Here is a 21280-nt window from a genome sequence, read left to right on the forward strand (position 1 = left end):
ATGACTTATGGCTTAGAGTCGTGGCTGGGACATTGTAATGCTACCCAAGTGTTAGTGATTATCATTATGGTAATTGTGATGGTGGTGATGATGGCGGTGATGGTAATCATCCAGCCCCTTTGGGCACAGTGGCATAGTTTAGTTCGGGACCCGACAGAGTCAGCAACCAGGATGTGGTAACTCTATCAAGGCAGAGACGTTCTGGAGTTCCCATTGTGGCTCAGTGGTTAACAAATCCGACTAGGAACCATGAGGTTGCGGGTTCGATCCCTGCCCTTGCTCAGTGGGTTAAGGATCCGGCGTTGCGGTGAGCTGTGGTGCAGGTTGCAGACGCAGCTCAGATCCAGCGTGGCTGTGGCTATGGCTGTGGCCAGCGGCTACAGCTCCAATTTGACACCTAGCCTAGGAACTTCCATATGCTGCCAGAGCTGCGCTAGAAAAGGCAAAAAAAAAAAAAAAAAAAAAAAAAAAAAAAAGGCAGAGACGTTCTGAGCCTGCAGCCAGGACTCTCCACATCTTCACCTCATCTTTCTATAGGTTTATTCCCAGTGAAAACAATGTAGGTGGATACCTGGGATTCCATTACTAGGAAGTAATGGCCATCTCCAGCAGCAGTAACTGCATTTTCCTTCCACCATTCACTACCCAGCACGAGACACATGCTCAATAAATAGCTGATAAAGGTATGCAATCAATTAAATCTGACTAGAGAATTCTTCCCATTGTGTGCGCCTACATTAGAGCAAGCTAGACTTTTCAACCAAATGTTTTGTTACCAGCAGAATTTCCGTGGATCCTCTAACAACAACCTTGACAGGCAAAGCTCCAAGCAAACATTAATTAGGTCTCTTAACACCCTTGTAAATCAGTGAGCCATACGGCAATTATAAAAAAAAAAAAGATAATTTTAAGAAGCAAGAAATTTAAAAATGACTGTTTACTTTATCATAACAGAAGTAATTTACATACAGGCAAAAATGAATATTCAGAACCATGGGTAAGAGAGAAATGCTTGGCTAATTTTTGATGAGCCAGAATCAACTAGGGAGGTTTTATTTTTTATTTTTTTGGTCTTTTTTTGTCTTTTTTAGGGCCACACCCAAGGCATATGGAGGTTCCTAGGCTAGGGGTTGAATCGGAGCTATAACTGCTGGCCTACCCCACAGTTACAGCAACGCGGGGTCCGAGCTGCGTCTATAACCTAAACCACAGCTCACAGCAATGCTGGATCCTTAACCCACTGAGCAAAGCCAGGGATTGAACCCGTGTCCTCATGGATACTAGTCAGGTTCGTTAACCACTGAACCCTGATGGGAACTCCAACTAGGGAGGTTTCGATCTCCTCGAGGGCAAAGGGGTATGCATTCTCTGCGTTGTATCCCTAATTTGTATGTCTTGTCCTTGACCCACGCTGTCTAATAGAACTTTCTGTGATGATAGAAATGTGGTGTAGGAGTTCCTGTCATGGCTCAGTGGTTAACAAATCTGACTAGGAACCACAAGGTTGTGGATTTGGTCCCTGGCCTTACTCAGTGGGTTAAGGATCCGGCGTTGCCATGAGCTGTGGTGTAGGTTGCAGACTCGCTCGGATCCCATGTTGCTGTGGCTCTGGTGTAGGCCGGCAGCTACAGCTCCGATTGGACCCCTAGCCTGGGAACCTCCATATGCCCGGGAGTGGCCCAAGAAATGGCAAAAAAAAAAAAAAAAAAAAAAAAAGATTAGAATAAAATAGGCTACACTTAGGATACACTTTTAACTCACCAGCAATGAGACTGAGGTCTTGAAAAGTAGTGGAGTCTCCATGACCAAAGGCATGAAGGTAGAGGCTTGATGACAATTTGACAAAGACGGTATAGGGAACAAAACCAATGGAGAGGAATTAGACTGGGAAAGCAACAGACAGAATAGACTGTGGGTCAGCACATTACATAAATTCTCTGCCACATCATCTAAGTAAACAGACCATTACAACATAATGCCTGGGGTGGAGGGTTCAGGGTGTTTGGGAACCCATTGGAAGGGATATGTCATCCAAACTTCCTGAAGGCTGGGAATGGAAACAACCTAAATATCCATTGACAGAGGAGAGGATCAAGAAGATGTGGTACATATACACAATGGAATATTACTCAGCCATTAAAAGGAAAGAAATAACAGCATTTGCAGCAACATGGGTAGACCTAGAAATTATCATGCTAAGTGAAGTCAGTCAGACAATGAGACACCAACATCAAATGCTATCGCTCACATGTGGAACCTTAAAAAGAGGACACAATGAACTTCTTTGCAGAACAGATACTGACTCACAGACTTTGAAAACTTATGGTTTCCAAATGAGACAGATTGGGGGATGGGGGAATACACTGAGGGTTTGGGATGGAAATGCTGTAAAATTTGGTTGTGACGATTGTTGTACACCTGTAAGTGTAATAAAATTCATTAAGCAATTTTAAAAAAGGTAGGCTGGGAAGACCATCCAGAAGAAATGGAAACCTGAGGGATGAGTAGGAGTGAGCCAGGGGCAGGGGATTAGGCTTGAGGGCTGCAGACCACTCCACTTTGTAATTCTCACAAGGAATTATCTGGCTCATAATGTCAATAATGCCAAGGTTAAGAAACCCTGATCTAGAGGCAGTTTGGAATTCCTGACTTGTGAGAGGTGGCACCTCTCTTGATACCATAAGCTATTTCAAAGGGTTTTATTGCCCTCCTCATTTAAAATGTGTTCTATAGTCATCAAACATAAAAATTTCTAATTTTTTTTTCATTTTTCTTTTTTTTTTTTTGCTTTTTAGGACTGCACCTATGGCAAGTGGAAGTTCCCAGGCTAGGAGTTGAAGTGGAGCTACAGCTCCAGGCCTATGCCTCAACCACAGCAATATGGGATCCAAGACACCTCTGTGACCTACACCATAGCTCATGGCAACACCAGATTCTTAACCTGCTGAGCGAGGCCAGGGATCGTTCATCCTCATGGATCCTAGTCAGGTTTGCCAACCGCTGAGCCACAAAGGGAACTCCCAAACATAACAATTTCTGACATGCTATAAGACATAATAGTGTAGATAAGAGAATAGGGCCATTCTTTGCGATGCTGAGTGAATGGCCCTACTCTCTTCTCTGGGAAGGCAGTGGTGCAAGTGTGGACCATGCAGTAAAATGGAGCCATGGCCAGTAACCTACAGAAACCCTGCTTCTCCCTGCTTTTGGCATCATCTTGAGGCTGATGCTACCCAGTTACAAGTCATTGCAAAGCTCCTTCTCATTGTCCCTTGCGATACTCCCAGCTCTTCTGCTGTCAAAGCTCTGAAAGGTATAGGCCGAGTGTGCCCTGGTTATAGGGGAAAAGATGGAGAATGAGAAACAGACTTATGAGAAGCATAAAAGACCTCTGGACATTTAAGGGAAAAAATGGAATCTTGACCTGGTTTCCACGGCCAGATTCCAAGAACAGGCTTCCAAGTTTGGACGCTCCCTTGGGTGCTACACTCATAAATGTTCAGTTAAATGTTGAGACAACTGAAGTTCAGTTTTATGATTAACTAACTTCATTTGTCGTAATCTTTTACGTTGCTCGCTTTCAGATTTTATAGTCACGTCCAACACTTTCTCTCTGTGGTTGTTTGAAAACATATCCTGCTTCAACATGCTGGGGAGACAGCGTGGTATAAAAAGAATAGCATGGAATTATGACTCCCACATCTGCATAATTAGGTGTGTGACCTGGGTCACTGCCATATCTCTGAGTGTGTTTCCTCGTTTGAGATTTAAGGGTAACACCTGTCTCATGGGAAGTGTCTGGCATAGCACCTGACACATACTAGGTGTTCAATAGATATTTCCCTCTTAATACAGCCCTTCTTTCTCTATTCTATGTTTCTATGCCTTGGGCCCTGTGAAAAGTTGTTATATTTGATGGCTATAAATCATATAAAGAATGGAGAAGAAAAACCCCTCAGTCACATGGCTTATGGTATCCAGAGGCGTGTTATGTCTTAAAGACAGGAATTTCTAGTTGACTTTAGATAGAATATACTGTCAGTTTTCAACACCTATTTCCTTTTAAGGGTTTGTGTACAAATGAAGGAATGGAAGACATGTTTAAACAATCACATTCTTGACCAACCTTGAACATGCGAGCTGTGCAAACGTTTCATTTTGAATAATTTTGATTAAAAAAAAATCATGGTCTAGGTTCATTTCTTTTCTATGCATAATTCAGAGCTACCTCAATAAAATGTTGTATGTTCTTTGAGCTGGAAGAAATCTTAATCATGATCTATAATAAATGCAAGTGACAGTGCTATGGGCTGTTACCAAGGATGTTAATTGCCCCATAAACTAGTCTAGTAAGGAAACTCAGGCTCAGTAAATACAGGTGGCTTGCTCAGGGTGTGGTGACAGGGTTAGTGACAGGGACATTGTATTAGTCCGCTCAAGTCTCCCACCCCATATGATACTTGGGGCTCAGCCACCTCTCTCCTGACCAACTGGCAGCAGCAGGGCATATGCAGGGAGATTGGCTTCTCTGGCTTCTGACCTTTCCCCTCTGCCCTTCTGTTGTGTCCTAGATTCATCTGCTCCATTGGCTAGAGTGATGGATTGTGAGTTGACCATATTTCCAATGTACCGTATTTATCTCCTCATCTACTGGGAAAAGGTCAGCGGAGACTGAAGGTCAAAGCAAAGGAATTTCTGGTGGGTCTCACAGGTGGTAGGAGCTGGGTCAGTCCAGGTAACACAGCATGGAGTCGGGGAGCGCACATAACTCAGAACTATATGTGGTCTCTTGAAGCACACTCAGCTGGGAGGTAATTGAGGGTCTGCACAGCAGCCGCTGGGACTTGTCACTCAGGAGCACCACAGTTACCTTGACAAAGCATTGCTGATTGGGAATTAAAATGCATGGAATTGTGTGGGGAATGTTTTCAAGAAGAAACAGAATTTACTTAGCAGCACCATTGAGGCTCTTACAGCCAAACACCAGACGTAAGGACTTTTAAAGGAAAACACAAAGCTCCCTTTTTTCCTAGAGTGGGAGGTTTGGTGCTTAGGTTTGTTAGAGTAAAGCTATTTTATTTTATTTTACTTTATTTTATTTTATTTTTATTTGGTCTTTTGTCTTTTAGGGGCACAACCACGGCATATGGAAGTTCCCAGGCTAGGGGTCTAATTGGAGCTGCAGCTGCTGGCCTACACCACAGCCACAGCAACGCAGGATCCGAGCTGTGTCTGTGACCTACACTACAGCTCACAGCAACACCGGATCCTAAACCTACTGAGCGAGGCCAGGGATCGAACCCACATCCTCATGGATCCTAGTCAGGTTCATTAACCACTGAGCCAAGGTGGAACCTCCTGGAGTAAAGCTGTTTTAGAAGACACTGCCATAGCCTGAGCAAGGATGTGTCAGAGAGTTGCATTAGAATTGATGCAGACATACCCTGGGACCAATCTGGATAAGAAACCTTTTGATTCTGTTTGGATCTGCTCACCTGACCTACTGCTGGAGGTTGACTCCTGCTGTCCCAAAGCAAATATCTATAGTGCTGTGGGGCCCAGGGGACTTGTGTGTCCAGCGAGTTACCACTTTTCCCCCTAGCCTACTGTGTTGGGCTAGATCAGAGATTCCCAACCACAGGGGTAGACACGTGAGACCTGACTTCCCTGGGTCCCCCATCTCCTGGACAGAAGGTTCAGCCAGCTTCTCTTTCCTTGAGCTAAGATTTCTTCCATTTGAAAAGGATCTATATGAAAACATAGTTTGTGTCTAATATGCTGCGAAGGCGATGTGCTGTTAATCAGTATATATAACGTGGTTTTTATGTCAGATTTACTTCATTAAATTATATATGTTTGTGTGTATAGATATAGATATTAGATAGTATAATGGCCTCCAAGGATGATCACACCCTAACCCCTGAAATCTGTGAAAATGTAACCTTACAAGGCAAAAGAGACTTTGCAGGATCTTGAGGTAGGGAGTTGATCTTAGCTCATCTAGGTTGGCCCAAGGTAATGACAAAGTCCTTCCAAGAGGGATGCAGGAGGAATCAGAGTCAGAAAAAGAAGATGTGGTGATGGAGCCAGAGGTTGGAATGATGTGCTTTGAAGATGCAGAAGGAGACCGTGAGTCAGGGATGTAGGAGGCCTCTAGAAGCTGGAAAGAGCAAGGAAATGGATTTTTTTTCTAAAGCCCCCAGAGGGAAAACAATGATGTCACCACTTCAGTGAGGACCTTCTGGCCTTCTTTTTGGTTTTGGTTTTGGTTTTTTGGTCTTTTTAGGGCTGCACCCACAGCATAAGCAAGTTCCCAGGCTAGGGGTTGAATTGGACTTGCAGCTGCCGGCCTACACCACAGCCGCAGCAATGCAGTATCCAAGCCGTGTCTGTGACATACACCACAGCTCACAGCAACACTGGATCCCTACTGAGTAAGGCCAGGGATTGAACCTGTATCCTCATAGATACTAGTCAGGTTCGTTACTGCTGAGCCACGATGAGAACTCCCCTTCTGAACTTCATAACTATTGGAAATAAATTTTTATTATCTTTTTAAAATTTTTTTAATTTTAATTTTTAAATTTTTATTTATTTAATTTTTTGTCTTTTTGCCTTTTCTAGGGCCGAACCCGTGGCATATGGAGGTTCCCAGGCTAGGGGGTCTAATCGGAGCTGTAGCCACCGGCCTATGCCAGGGCCACAGCAACGCAGGATCCGAGCCGAATCTGCAACCTACACCACAGCTCACGGCAACGCCGGATCCTTAACCCACTGAGCAAGGCCAGGGATCGAACCCCCAACCTCATGGTTCCTAGTCGGATTCGTTAACCACTGCGCCACGAGGGGAACTCCAAATTTTTATTATCTTAAACACTAAGTTTGTAGCAATTTGTTACAGCAGAAATAGGAAACCATTACTCCATATATATGTATATGTACACAGTATACACATATATGCTAGGATATAAAATTCAATATGTATAAAATTTATACATATTTGTACATATTAAAGTGAAAAGCAATTACTAACACTTAAGAGGACTGGTTATGACTTAAGGTTGGGGTCTCTGGAGCCAGCTCTGCCATGTTCTGGTGTTACGACTTGGGTAAGTCACTGAACTTCAGTTTCAATGCACCTCAGTTTACTTATATCTAAAATGGGGCTATGATCCCACCTCGTAGGGTCTTGAAGTGAGGGCTAAATGAGGTAATATACATTAGCACTTCCACAGGTACCTAACATATAGAAAATGCTATACTAGATAATGTTATTATCCTGATTTTTCAGATTAAGAAACTGAGGTTGACTTTCCCATGGCCACTCAGCTCTGAAGTGGCACAGCTGGGGTTAAAACCTAGCCAATCTAGCTGCAGTGTGATTTCTACAAGTGTACTCTCATCAATGGAGGGAAAATATTTGTTACGGACTGACTGCTTGCATTCTGTCAAAATTCATACTCAGGAGTCCCCAACCCTCAGTGCAGCTGTATTTGGAGATGGGCCTCCAAGGTTAATTAAGGTTAAAAGGAGGTTATGGAGTTCCCATTGCGGTGCAGTGGAAACAAATCCGACTAGGAACCATGAAGTTGCGGGTTTGATCCCTGGCCTCGCTCAGTGAGTTAAGGATCTGGCATTGCTGTGAGCTGTGGTGCAGGACGTGGCTTGGATCTGATGTTGCTGTGCCTGTGGCGTAGGCCAGCAGCTATAGCTCTGATTCGACCCCTAGCCTGGGAACCTCCATGTGCTGACGGTGTGGCCCTAAAAAGCAAAAAAGGAAAAAGGAGGTTATGACGGTGGGGGTCTATTCACATAGGATTAGTGTCCTCGGAGCTCTGTCCTCCTGCTTGTGTTACACCCTGGAAATTGTTGGGCTAGGGGTCGAATTGAAACTGCAGCTGCCGGCCTGTGCCATGGCCACAGCAGCACAGGATCTGAGCTGCATCTGTGACCTACACTACAGCTTGTGGCAACTCTGGATCCTTAACCCACTGAGTGAGGTCAGGGATTGAACCTGTATCCTCATGGATACCAGTAGGGTTCTTGACCCGCTGAGCCATAATGGGAACTCCTGTTTGTTTGTTTTTAGACATGGCCATGTCCTTTCTTTTACACACTGTCTATGACTGATTAGTGCTATAATAGCGGAGCTGAGTAGTGGTGACATAGGCTATATGGCCCACAAAGGCTTAAAATATTTACTATCCGGCTCTTTATAGAAAAAGTTTACCCCAATATAGATAAATTATAATTTCTTTCACCATTCTTTTTAAATACAGATATAAGTTGTTTCCCATTTTCCCACTCATAAACAGTCTGTAATTAGTATCATCACATAGACACACATCTTTCTTTGCAGATGTGAGCATTTCCTTCGGCTGGATTCCTGGAAGTGGAGTTTCTGGGTTATCAGAAATTTAGGGAAACTTGCTTATTTGAACTAGCAATATGTCTGAATTGGATGATATTTTATAGAGGTATCATTATTTCTTAGGGACAATGATAACTTCGCATTATTTAGGATCTGCTAGGTACCAGACATTGTATTCAGTGCCTTATCTAATTAAGTACATTATCTCATTTAGTTCTCCAAGTAGTCCTGAAATTGGTATAACTCCCTTTTATACAAGCAGAAATTGAGGTTTCATGAGCTTCTCCAGAGTCACAGAACTGGTACATGGTAGAGCCAGGATTTGAACCCATTTCTCTGACTTCAGAGCCCCCATATTTTCTAGTATACAGTGATGTCTCTCAGTGAGGAAAAAAAAAAAAAAAGCAACTGGGTGATGCATGTTATTGGTGTAGTATCGTATTGCAAGTAGAAATTTGCATATTCTTTTTTTAACTGAACAGGTAACAACATTTGTAATTAATGCAGTTAAGTTTCTGTAGACAGATGGGTTAAATTAATTTTATAGACTCTTAAAAACTGGTGGCTTTCTTAAGCAAGCTAAACATTGCCTTTGCAATCTTATTTATGCTTCTATAAATAAAGGCACAGCTGTGATTTAGTGGAAAGAGTGGATTCAGAAATCCAAATGTGGGAAAACCATGGTTTCTGCCTCCTTCCAAGGCTGCTGTGTGACGGTGGGCAAACCTCCTACCCTCTCTGTGCCTCAGTTCACAGAGTTGTGAGAAATCAGTATAAATAGCTATAGGTGCTTGATACAACGTCTGGCCTATAATAAGGGTATGATCTGTGATGGTCCTCATCCCTCTCCCGGAGGATATTTCCAGAAGGAGGGTTCAATCTGATAAACCTTGGGCACACTTCAGTGAACTTGTATCCAAGCTCAAGTTTTTCCCTGCTTTGAAGCCCTCATGCCACACTCTTGAATGATGGTAGCAGAGATGCCAGACACTGTCCACTGTCAAGAATGTACCTAATTCCTGCAGTACGGAAAGGAGAAGCTGGGTCGTGACTTTTCCCAGCATTGAACTATTGCTGTGGCTGGTCCATGCTCTTTCACATGCTGAAAAGCTTAACACGAATAGCTCACATTATTCAACACTTACTCTGTATCAGAGATGGTGCCTATAGCCTCATTTAATCCTCCCCACCATGCTGATAGAACAGTACTCCTATTCCTCTGAGGAATATACTAGATGAGGAAATAGAGGCTTAGACAGATGACAAAAAGGCATGTGCTCAGTAGGTAGAAAAGCAAGGATTTTTTTTTTTTTTGTCTTTGTAGGGTCACACCCATGGCATATGGAGGTTCCCAGGCTAGGGGTCCAATCGGAGCTGTAGCCACCGGCCTACACCACAGCCACAGCGATGCGGGATCCAAGCCGTGTCTGTGACCTACATCACAGTTCACAGCAACGCCGGATCCTTAACCCACAGAGCAAGGCCATGGATCGAACCTGCGTCCTCATGGATGCTAGTCAGATTTGTTTCCGCTGAGCCATGACAGGAACTCTGAAAAGCTAGGATTTGAACCCACATCTCTCTGATACATAGGTCTGAGTATTTAGCCACCATGTTCTCCACACCCCCTCAGTTGGGAAGCCTTCACTAAGAGAATCCCTAGCTGGGAAAATATATGTGTTTATTTCAGCTTCGGGCTTCGGGCTGGACAATCTGCCCTCTGGGGCATGCAGAGCAGCAGACGCGGACAGGCTAAATGGTCATCTCACAATATCTGGAGGGTAGGGTTGCCTTTCTTGACTGTCTGGCGCCACGAATCAACATTTCTGCCTTGGATATATGGATTTTTCTTGCCATCTCAGGGAAGCGTCCCCAAGAGTTAGGAAGCAAGATCTGACAGCCGACCGTTTTGCTTTTAGCACTGCTTTTCTCCTGTCAACAAAGGAGTCTCTTTCACCCAGATGGCTGCCTCGCATCCATATCTGGACCAGATCAATTTGTCTGTGCCACTCTGTTGGGATCGCTGTCATTTTTTTGTTTTGTTTTGTTTTTGGTCTTAGCTTCTTCCCAGACATTCTCGTTCGCAATATAAGCTCCAAATGGCCTGGAACCCGTCTTTTATGGTCTCTGCCAGATTAAACATTTAGAACATAATATACCCAGCTTCAAAAACAATTGTGCAGCCTTCCAGCCAAGCCGCATATTGATTTTAATTTAGGCAATTGCACACGTTTTCAGGTCTTAGAAGGGACTCTGGGGTTTTGGGCTGCCAGTGGCTCATGGCCTTCCCCCTCCCACACCTACTTCTCCACCTGGGGCTGGGAGAGCCTAGAGATCAGAGGGTGGGAAGCAGAGGCCTCCTTCAGTGCACCAGGTTTTCCCTTTTGGAGCTGAGAACAATTCAATAAATCTAAAACTCCTATGAAGTAGAAAGGTAGCAAGGTAACCAGGAATAATAGTGTGGGCAGAGCTGGGTTCGGATCCCTGCCTTACCTGGAATGGCACATGACCTTGGGTGAGTCATTTCAGTCTTCAGACCCCAGGTGTCTCACCAGTAAAATGGGGGCCATGAGGACCTTTAACACACAAAGCAGATGTTCAGATTAATTATCAAGTGCTAGAAGATCCTCAGTAAAAACTGAGTGAAATAAGTAGACTAGTCTGCCAAGATATATAAGGCTTCGTTGTTGAGTGACTGACTATGATGGACTATTTTAATGCCTAAGAAGGGTTTCTTCTCCCCGCCAAGGAGATACTGATTCAACAGCAGCATGATGGGACTGGTGAATGTTGCATTTGGGGAACAATGGCCACATCCCACATACAAGGCTAATGATGCATAGCTTCATCCATTCCCCAATTCTAGGGACTCAGCCATTAATACCAGACCCTGAGCAGTTTCCACTTGTTCAATCAACACACATTTGCAGACTCCTCACCTTGCCAGGTGCTGGTACATAATCGTGGGTAAGTCTGAGTGTTCGCCTTCAAGGAACTCACTATTTATGGTGGAAGACAAACACACACATAATGGTAATTTCAATGCAGTGCTCTAGTGGCTGTTCCTGAAAAGAGCGGCCAAGGCTGGGGAAGGCCATTCTAAGTTTCCTTATTTTCCACTGACTCAGGGAACTCATGGTAGCAGGGCTGCTGAGAACCAAAATGCAAATACACTGGCTTAAATGTATTATCAGGTGTTGTGTTTGTTTTCCAACTCGTAAAAGAAGTCTGGAGGTCAGTGGCTAGGGCTGAGGATCTCCAGTTGTCACATCCACATGCCAGCAGGAAGAAGAGAAAGGGTGAAGGGACAAAAAGTGTCTGCTCTCAACTGAGTCTGAAACCATGGCCACTTACTCTTGCTGAGACCTCTGGAATCTGTTGACTGGGTATGGTGCTACCCGCTTCAGAACAGGAGGGGAGAGTGATTATCATGCAGAAAATGACCTGTCCTTGCCACATCCACCTGATAGAATGTTAATTTTTTCCCACCAACTTGAGATTTTTTACATCTGTTTTTTAAAAAAAGATAGATGAGGGAGATGGCAGGCTGAACGATGAAGTTTTGTGGTACAAGATGAGATACCATGGTTTTCTTTCTTTCCTTATCAGGGCTACACCTGCAGCATATAGAAGTTCTCAGTCTAGGGGTTGAATCGGAGTTGCAGCTGCTGGCCTACACCACAGCCACAGCCAATCTGAGCCGCATCTGTGGCCTACACCACAGCGACAGCCAATCTGAGCCGCATCTGTGCCCTACACCATAGCTCACGGCAACACTGGATCCTTAACCCACTGAGCAAGGCCAGGGATCAAACCTGCATCCTCATGAAAACTAGTTGGGTTCATTACCATTGGGCCACAATGGGAACTCCAATATCATGGTTTTCAATGACAGGATTAAGGTAGATTTACATGCCTGGTGTGATGAGTGGGGACTAACAGGGCAAAGGACAGAAATGAGATGGAGTGGCTGAGTTGATTGGAGGCCAACTCAGAAGGAGGTGACTTCCTGGGGTTGGGTTTGGGAATGGAGCACATGGACAGCCCTGTCTCCTGCAATCTGAGAAGCCACTTTTCCTGTCTTCCACTGAAATGGCAAACGCTAGAGAGAGAACACTAGGAGGTAGTTGGTATTCTGGGGCCATTTATCTGGCTAAGATGCTCTGACCTGAATCTACAGCAGCAGACAAAGGAGTTTTGCTACCTCAGCAAACTGCCTGAAATGCCATTGGAATGAGTTTCAGCTCTCAGAAATGAGCCTAGAAGTTATGCTATCAGCCTTTTGCGTTTTTTTCTTCTCTTTATGGCTGCACCAGGAGCATTTGGAAGTTCTCAGGCCAGGGACTGAATCTGACCCACAGCTGCAAACTATGACATAGCTGTGGCAGCGCCAGATCCTCTAGCTCACCGTACCTGGCCAGGTATTGAACTCATGCCTCTGTAGCAACCTGAGCCCCTGAAGTTGGATTTTTAACCCATTGCACCAGAGCAGGAACTCTTTTTTTTCAGCCTCTTGCATTCTTAAATTGACCTGTCATGATGGTATGAGGCAACTGTGTCTTTCAGATCAGAATAACTTTCCACTTAAAAACAGCTTCTAGGAGTTCCCATTGTGGCCCAGTATTCATGAGGGTGTGGGTTTGATCCCTGGCCTCATTCAGTGGCTTAAGGATCCAGAGTTGCCACAAGCTATGGTGTAGATTGCAGATGTGGCTCAGATCCCACGTTGCTGTGGCTGTGGTGTAGGCTCTAGCTTCAGCTTTGATTTGATCCCTAGCCTGGGAAATTCCATATGTCACAGGTACAACCCTAAAAAAAAAAAAAAAAAAAAAAAAAAAACTTTCTGACTCTGATTGCAGAGAAGTTAAATTAGAATAATGAATAGAGTTTGATAAGTGACAATCTAACTTTTCCTGCTCATAGAGAAATATCTGAATGTCACCCCAAAAATGAATGTTCAGTGCCTTGGAGAGGTTGATAAGTGATAGATACTGATAAGTCATTTGTGGAGAGATACTCAGAGGTATGGGGGTACTTAGACTATAGGACTTACTGTAGTATTCACCCCCCGCCTCTCCATTCCATTCACACAAAGCTGTTGACCACACTGCCACTGTGGAAGTGTCCCCACGTCCAACTTCCTGCCCTCCATACTCCTGGTGCCCACAGACACCCCAAACTCAATATGTCCCAAACTGACTCTCATCCTTCCCCCTTAAACTCTGTTTTCCATACCAATTAGAACTCCAGGTGATCCTTTTTTTTTTTTTTTTTTTTTTGTCTTTTGTCTTTTTGTCTTTTGTTGTTGTTGCTGCTATTTCTTGGGCCGCTCCCGCGGCATATGGAGGTTCCCAGGCTAGGGGTTGAATCGGAGCTGCAGCCACTGGCCTACGCCAGAGGCACAGCAACACCAGATCTGAGCTGCGCCTGTGACCTACACCACAGCTCACGGCAACGCCAGATCCTTAACCCACTGAGCAAGGGCAGGGACCGAACCCGCAACCTCATGGTTCCTAGTCGGATTCGTTAACCACTGCGCCACGATGGGAACTCCTTTTTTTTTTTTTTTTTTTTTTTGTGCCGTACTTGTGGCATATGGAGGTTCCCAGGCAAGGGGTCGAATCGGAGCTACAGCTGCCAGCCTATACCACAGCCAGGGCAACATGGGATCTGAGCCGCATCTGTGCCCTACACCATAGCTCACAGCAATGCTGGATCCCCGACCCACTGATCGAGGCCAGGAATCGAACCCACAACTCACGGTTCCTAGTCGGATTCGTTTCTGCTGTGCCACAATGGGAACTCCAGAACTCTGGGTGATTCCTGACTCCACCTCATCCATCCAATTCTGATCCCTCCCAAAGTCCCACTAATTCAAATGTCAGTGTTTTTCTCAAGCTCACTCTCTCCTTTTCATCATTAGTACTGGATCATACTTTTCTTTCTCCTGTTCTGTTATCAATCTTCCAATGGCTACTCTTCCCCTCAACTCTCCCCCCACTTCCCCAGCGCTGTCTTTGCACACATATGATGCTTCCACTCTCTGCAAGAAGTTTTTCAGTGGCTGCCTTTGCCCTTCATGATAACATCCAATTGCCTTAAGCACGACTTATTCCAATCATCAATCACAAAGGTAGTGGATCATGGCTGTTAAGAGTGAATTCTCCAGAGCTAGCCTCCATTGATACAAATCCTGGCTCTGTCACTTACTGTGTGATTTAGGCCCTTACTTATACTGCCTGTGACTTGGTTTTCTCATCTGTAAAATGACTTGCTCTGAAAATTGTCAGTAAATAAAATAAATGTATACACACGCACACATGCAGAGAATATTGCCAGCCACATAGTACGTACTGTATAAGCATTTGCTACTGGGACTCCTTTCACACACACTATGCCCCACAAAGCCTTATGCTTTGCCCTTCTTTTTTTTTTAATTAAAGTATAGTTGATTTACCATGTTTCTCCAATTTCTATTATACAGAAAAGTGACCCGGTCACACAGAGTTCCCTGTGCTGTTCAGTAGGAGCCCATTGCCCATCCAATCCAAATGTTAGTTTGCATCCACCAACCTCAAATTCCCTTCTGAATGTGGTTTCCTTTCTCAGTCATCTTTATTCCCTCATTTTTGTTCAACTAGCCTTTGTCCACATTGACCCCTCTGTCTCGGAAGTCCTCCTCACCTGCACCTGGCCAACCCCAGCCATCCTCTGAGGCCAGATTCAGAAATCACCCCCCTGCCTCCTATGAGTCCTCAGGCGCCTCTTGGCTGATTTTCACCTTCATCTACAGTGATCTCTTTACCAGGCTATCTCCCCCACTAGCTCATGAAGAGGAAAGGTTGCATTTTATTCATTTAAAAAATTTCCTGCCCCTGGCTCAGTGACTGGTATTTAAAAGAAATGCAGTAGATATTGGTGGACTGGAAGATAATGTACTACTAAAAAAAGCCCACTGCCAGAGCTATCTTTATAAACATAGATCGGATGACAACTTTACTCAAAGATGTTTATTTTGAAGTTCTCATCTTGGTGCAGTGGTTAACGAACCCAACTAGTATCCATGAGGAGACGGGTTCGATCCCTGGCCTTGCTCTGTGGGTTAAGGATCTGTTCCCGTGAGCTGTGGTGTAGGTCATAGACACAGCTGGGATCCTGTGTTGCTGTGGCTGTGGTGCTGGCCAGCAGCTACAGCTCTGATTTGACCCCCAGCCTGGGAACCTCCATATGCTGCAGGTGCCACCCTAAAAAGACAAAAGACAAAAAAATGTTTATCCTGAAACAATGAGGACTATATGTAGGAGAAATCACGAGTCTTGCAGCCAAGTTCTCCATTGGAAAATCAGGGGGAGCCTGGCTGGAGAGCTGTTTAACCCAGGTGACTGAAGGCAGTATAGCCAGAGGGAGAATAGAGATGGTGGGGGCGGAGGGAGAAGCAAAGGCACAGCTGGGTGACCTTCCTGCTTTGCTAGCCACATCTCAAAGGGACAATTACTGCCTTAGCTCCTCTTTGTGACAAGCCAGATCTGCCTACTCTGTCTCATTGCTTATTGGGAACCTCTTGGTGGAGCATCAGCACCTGTCACATCTCATGGGTTATCTGCTCTAAGGAGCTCAGGCCATGGTGCTCAGATGGCCAGAGGCACTGTGGGCTTCTTCTCCTTGCCATGTGACAACAATGATCTCTGGTGACTGAGCTGTCAGTCATGACCCCCGGCGGCCATTTAAAGCCTAGAAGAGCAAGTCCCACTGTAGGGCAGTGACTTCCAGCTCTGGCTGTACATTAGAAGCACCTGGGAAGCATCTGAGCCTCACCATGTTCAGGCAACACCCCAATAAACTGAATCAGGATGCCTGGTGGTGGGACCCAGGTGTCAGAAATGTTTAAAGTTGTCCAAGCAATTCCATTATGCAGCAAGATGGAGAAGCACTGCTGTAGAAGTGGGAGTGGTACAGGGCTGGGTCAGAAGAAAGACACTCATTAACTTGTCTTTTTTTTCTGGGCCAGATTGCTTCCTTCATAAAAAAAAAAGCAGTTACAAATTAAGCTACTTTCCCCCACCCCTCCCACTGTATCATATAGTGGTGACTAAAATAGACACAGTTCTGTGTATCATGAAGTCTGCAGCCAAATAGGAGAGATAGACCATGACCATTATAAATTATGAAAATTCTATGGAGAAAAAAACAGACGGCCATGTGGAAAATAACTTATTTTATATTGATTTATGGGGTGGGTGAACCTTAAGCTGAGACCTACAGAACAGGAAGGAGCCAGTCATCTGAAATGATGGGAAGAGCATTCCTAGGCTGAGGAATCAGCATGTGCTAAGGCTTGATGGTAGGAGAATGCTTGGAATGTCTACTCCAGTTCAATATTCTCTTACTACATACTCTGGGGCAGGCAGAATGAAAGGCATTGTCCCTACATTTGAGGAGCTCGTAATTTAATGGGGAGAATGTGTAGAGAAATAGATTGCAGGAAGCAAAGTTCAGCGGGACTTCCAGGGAGAAATTAATTCTTCCTAATGTACGAAATGGTATATGATCAGAGGTCTCAGAGGAGAGAAATAAGGCTTTGAACGATGACATAATTTGCCTCTTGTTGTCATGTGCTTGGTTTGACATCTGTGGAAAGTATTTTCCAGACGGGGGACAAAGTGCCAGAGGTACCGGGAAAGGCACAGAGGCATCGGAGTGTTTGGCATGCTTGGGAAATGAAGAGTTTGGCACTTCTGGGCTTCTGTTGGAGCCACGCGCTGGGATGGGGGTGTGGCTGGAGACAGGTGATTCTGACAAATGAACGACACTGAGGTTACTTGGTATTGAGAGTAACTAGGATGGATTTTTCTCTGATCTCGTTGGACCTGGATAAGCTCTATTCTGTCCTTGGTCAGGGTTAGTTATGCCTGAATTCAATTTCACATGGAATGAGGACTCCTAGGATCTCCAGATGCTAGGCATCTCCATAATCCTGGCACTTTAGCCTGCATCTCTTGGTTCCTGAGTCCCAAATGCTTATCCTTTCCCCCCTTCCTGGGGCAAAGTCACTTTCACATTTGTCCATATGAATGGAGAACAACAACCCTAACCCTAACCCTAACCCTAAGGGGTAGAGTGATGACCCATCACATAGACAGCTGTGCTACAGCCTGAATATCCTTTTCCACAGGATGCCAAGAAGATAGGGGCCTGGGCATACCTGCTGCCTTCTGCCCACAAGTTCCCGAAGCACCAAGTGATGCTTGCTGCCATTTGTTTCAAGTTCTTTTCACCATCAATGGGATTCTGGGGCAGGGAGAAGGTGAAGGTGAGGCTGCATAGTTTGGTGGGGCTAAGTTTGAAAGGGTCTTCTGGGTCATGAACTTCATCCTTGGGAATGAGGAACTAGGGAAGGATTTCCAGCCTTGGAGGGTCATGATCAAATCTGTGATTTTGAAAATTTTCTCTGTTGGCTAATGTGGAGGATGGGCTGTAAAAGAGTGATACTAGGGAGTTCCCGTCGTGGCGCAGTGGTTAACGAATCCGACTAGGAACCATGAGGTTGCGGGTTCGGTCCCTGCCCTTGCTCAGTGGGTTAACGATCCGGCGTTGCCGTGAGCTGTGGTGTAGGTCGCAGACGCGGCTCAGATCCTGAGTTGCTGTGGCTCTGGCGTAGGCCGGTGGCTACAGCTCCGATTCAACCCCTAGCCTGGGAACCTCCATATGCCGCGGGAGCGGCCCAAGAAATAGCAACAACAACAACAAAAGACAAAAAGACAAAAAAAAAAAAAAAAAAAAAAGAGTGATACTAGGTGTTCCCACTGTAGTGCAATGGAATTGCTAGTGTCTCTGGAGCACTGAGATGCAGGTTCAATCTCAGGCCTGGAATAGCGGGTTAAGGATCTGGCATTGCTGCAGCTATGGGTGTAGGTGGCAGCTGCGGCTCGGATCTGATCCCTGGCCCACAAATTTCCATATGCTGCAGGGTGGCCAAAAAAGAAAAAAAGAATAACACTAGACATTGGGGTTCACAGGAATGTTAGAGCCAGCTGTTTTCTTTCTTTTGTTCACTACCTTTCCCAGGGTCTAGAACAGGGCCTAGCACATGGTTGGTACTTCTTAGATATTTAATGAATGAATGAGACCAGTTAGGAAGCTGTTGCTGTGGTCCAGGTGAGAGATGATGCTTGAACTTGGTCAGCAGCTTGGGATGGAGAGGAGATATTGAGACAATGCGGAGGGAGGGTTTAGGATGGGATGGCACAGCCGGAATAGCAACTAAAACGGCTTTACTCCTTTAGCCCAGCACCAAGGACAGAAAATTCAGTAGCCTGACTACAGTGGAAAGGACAGGTGGTTGATATAATATTATCTTTTTTTTAGACAAAAAAAAAAAAAAAAAAAAAAAGGGGAGTCCCCGTCGTGGCACAGCAGAAATGAATCCGCCTAGGAACTATGAGGTTTTGTGTTTGATCTCTAGCCTTGCTCAGTGGGTTAAGGATCTGGTGTTGCCACGAGCCATGGTGTAGGTTGCAGATGCAGCTCGGATCTGGTGTTGCTGTGGATCTGGCATAGGCCAGTAGCAACAGCTCCGATTAGACCCTCTAGCCTGGGAACCTCCATATGCCATGGGTGCGGCCCTCAAAAGACAAAAAAAGACAAAAAAAAAAAAAAAAGATTCTCTTTTTCCTATCCTGAGGTTCAGGCTCCTACCCTAAGGAGTCATGGGCTCCATGATGAGCATCCTTCTCCAGGAAGTCAGATCTGGGTACCATCCAATCCTTGGTGAACTCTGTGATACAATGACTTCCAGGCGCAATTGATGGAATTGTTGCATTTGCTATAGTGCACAATAGAAGACTTACAGAGTTTTTGCCTCCAACTCATTTTTCTATTTAAAACTGAAAGAGATACTAGTTTTTTGTTTTTGTTTTTTAAAATCTTTATGGCTCGAGGGCAGTTTTTATTTACATATTGGATAATGCATTCAATTCATTTTAATTAGTTAATATTTAAATTAAAGGATGGTTGATTTACAATGGAAAAAGATACTGTTCAAATACAATTTTCCTTCCAGATTCTTTCGAGACTCAGCCTCTCATTCGGCCCAGATACCCTCGGTAATCCATGCAAAAGGATCCCCAAACCTAGTCTGTACAGGGGCAAGCTGTTATATCTGGCACGTGAGAGAAGACTGGTCTCCATTTTACAGATGTGGGAGCTGGAACTCAGACATTGATTGTGAACAGACGGTGCCCGTGAGGGGTCAGCCTCCACACTTCTAGTCCAACAATCTACTTATTTCCCCCACTGTGAGCTGGGTTATGTGGGAACTCCAGATCTCATTGATGGTTTGTGATATGGTTCGAGGGAGGTCACCTGGCCTCTTTCTGCCTGGAAAGGAGGACATCTCTGATCTCTTTCCTTCTCTCTCTCTCCCTCCCTCCCTCCAAATTTCCAAAGAGGAAGCAACTCAGCCAGAGCCAGAGCCGAGCCTAGGGGTTTGTAGGCAGTGGGGTGTACAGGTGGCTCGTTGTCGTGTGCCCCGGGGCAGCAGTAAATTCATATTTGCTGATCGCCAAGCCTCTGGCAGAGATGGGGAGGGAGGGCTGGGAAAGTGACATTTCTGTAAATAACCACACCTGGTACTAAGAGCAGAAGGATTGGCGTGTCCCTGTAGCCTCATCAATTACCATCAACCTTTTGCAAAGGGAGCCTCAGGGGAAAGAATCTCTTCACACTCTTATGATTATTTATAGATACCTCCCCCTGTCCGCACTCTGAGGAGTGTATGGTTTGCTCAGCAGTGGCCTCCTTCCAGATGTGTTTATATTCCTCCAGGCCCAATGGAATGCATCCTTCCGCCCCTCCACTCTATGGGGCAGAGAGGATGCTAGACATAATGAAGATGTGGAAGGGGAGACACGGGGTGGCATGCCTGAATTTTTCGGCTAGATTCATGTATCTCCTGGCAATCACTAATTGAATAGCCACTTTGCTGTTAAAGGCAATTTAGCGTAGTGGTTAAATAAACATGCTTTGCAAGCAGACAGACCTGGATTTAAGTCTCGGCTCTTCCAGTTACAAATCATGTGGCTTTGGTTAAGTTACTTAAAGCTTCTGCCTTCGTTTCCTCACCTATAAAATGGGATAATAACACATCCTCTCAGAATCATTGGGAGATTTGAATGCAAAGGGCTGAGCAGGCGTTCCTGTTGTGGCGAAGTGGTTAACAAATCTTACTAGGAACCATAAGGGTGCAGGTTCGATCCCTGGCCTTGCTCAGTGGGTTAAGGATCCGGCATTGCCGTGAGCTGTGGTGTAGGTCACAGATGTGGCTCCGATCCCGAGTTGCTGTGGCTGTGGCATAGGCCGGCGGCTACAGCTCCGATTAGACCCCTAGCCTGAGAACCTCCATATGCTGCAGGACGGGCCCTAGAAAAGGCAAAAAGACAAAAAATCAAAAAAGAAAAACCCCAAAAAACCCCAAGGGCTGAGCAGTGCCTGACACAGCAGGTGATAGATAGATGGTGCCTAGTCTCCCTCTCTCTCCTCTCTTTTTAGGGCTGCACCTGGGCATTTCCTCAGGCTAGGGGTCAAATCAGAGCTACAGCTGCTGGCCTGTGCCAGAGCCACAGCAACGCAGGATCCAAGCTGCCTCTGCAACCTACACCACAGCCCACTGCAGTGCTGGATCCTTAATCCAATGAGCAAGGCCAGCGATCAAACCTGCATCCTCATGCATACTAGTCAGGTTCGTTTCCGCTGTGCCGCAAGGGGAACTCCCACTCTCTCTTTTTTAAGATACGGAACATTTCAAAAATGTGCATGTCATCCTTGTGCAGGGGCCATGCTAATGCTCTCTGGATGGTTCCATTTTTAGTATATGTGCTGCTAAGTGAGCGCAAGTACCTATTCTTATAAGAC

The 21280-nt window shown here is 45.3% G+C and overlaps 1 non-coding gene across 1 annotated transcript; it reads right to left on the reverse strand.

Moving 5' to 3' along the window:
• Positions 1 to 21153: 21153 nt before the first annotated feature.
• On the reverse strand, positions 21154 to 21259 carry LOC146405379 (U6 spliceosomal RNA). Its single transcript, XR_014839276.1, has one exon. It is a non-coding gene; the product is annotated as a U6 spliceosomal RNA (small nuclear RNA).
• Positions 21260 to 21280: the final 21 nt, after the last annotated feature.

The sequence above is a fragment of the Sus scrofa genome, chromosome 2 (assembly GCF_054392235.1).
Source record: "Sus scrofa isolate SSC_HxYL_T2T_F1_AM1 chromosome 2, Sscrofa_HxYL_maternal_Yorkshire_Landrace_v2.0, whole genome shotgun sequence".
In the NCBI taxonomy this organism is placed as follows: Eukaryota; Metazoa; Chordata; class Mammalia; order Artiodactyla; family Suidae; genus Sus; species Sus scrofa.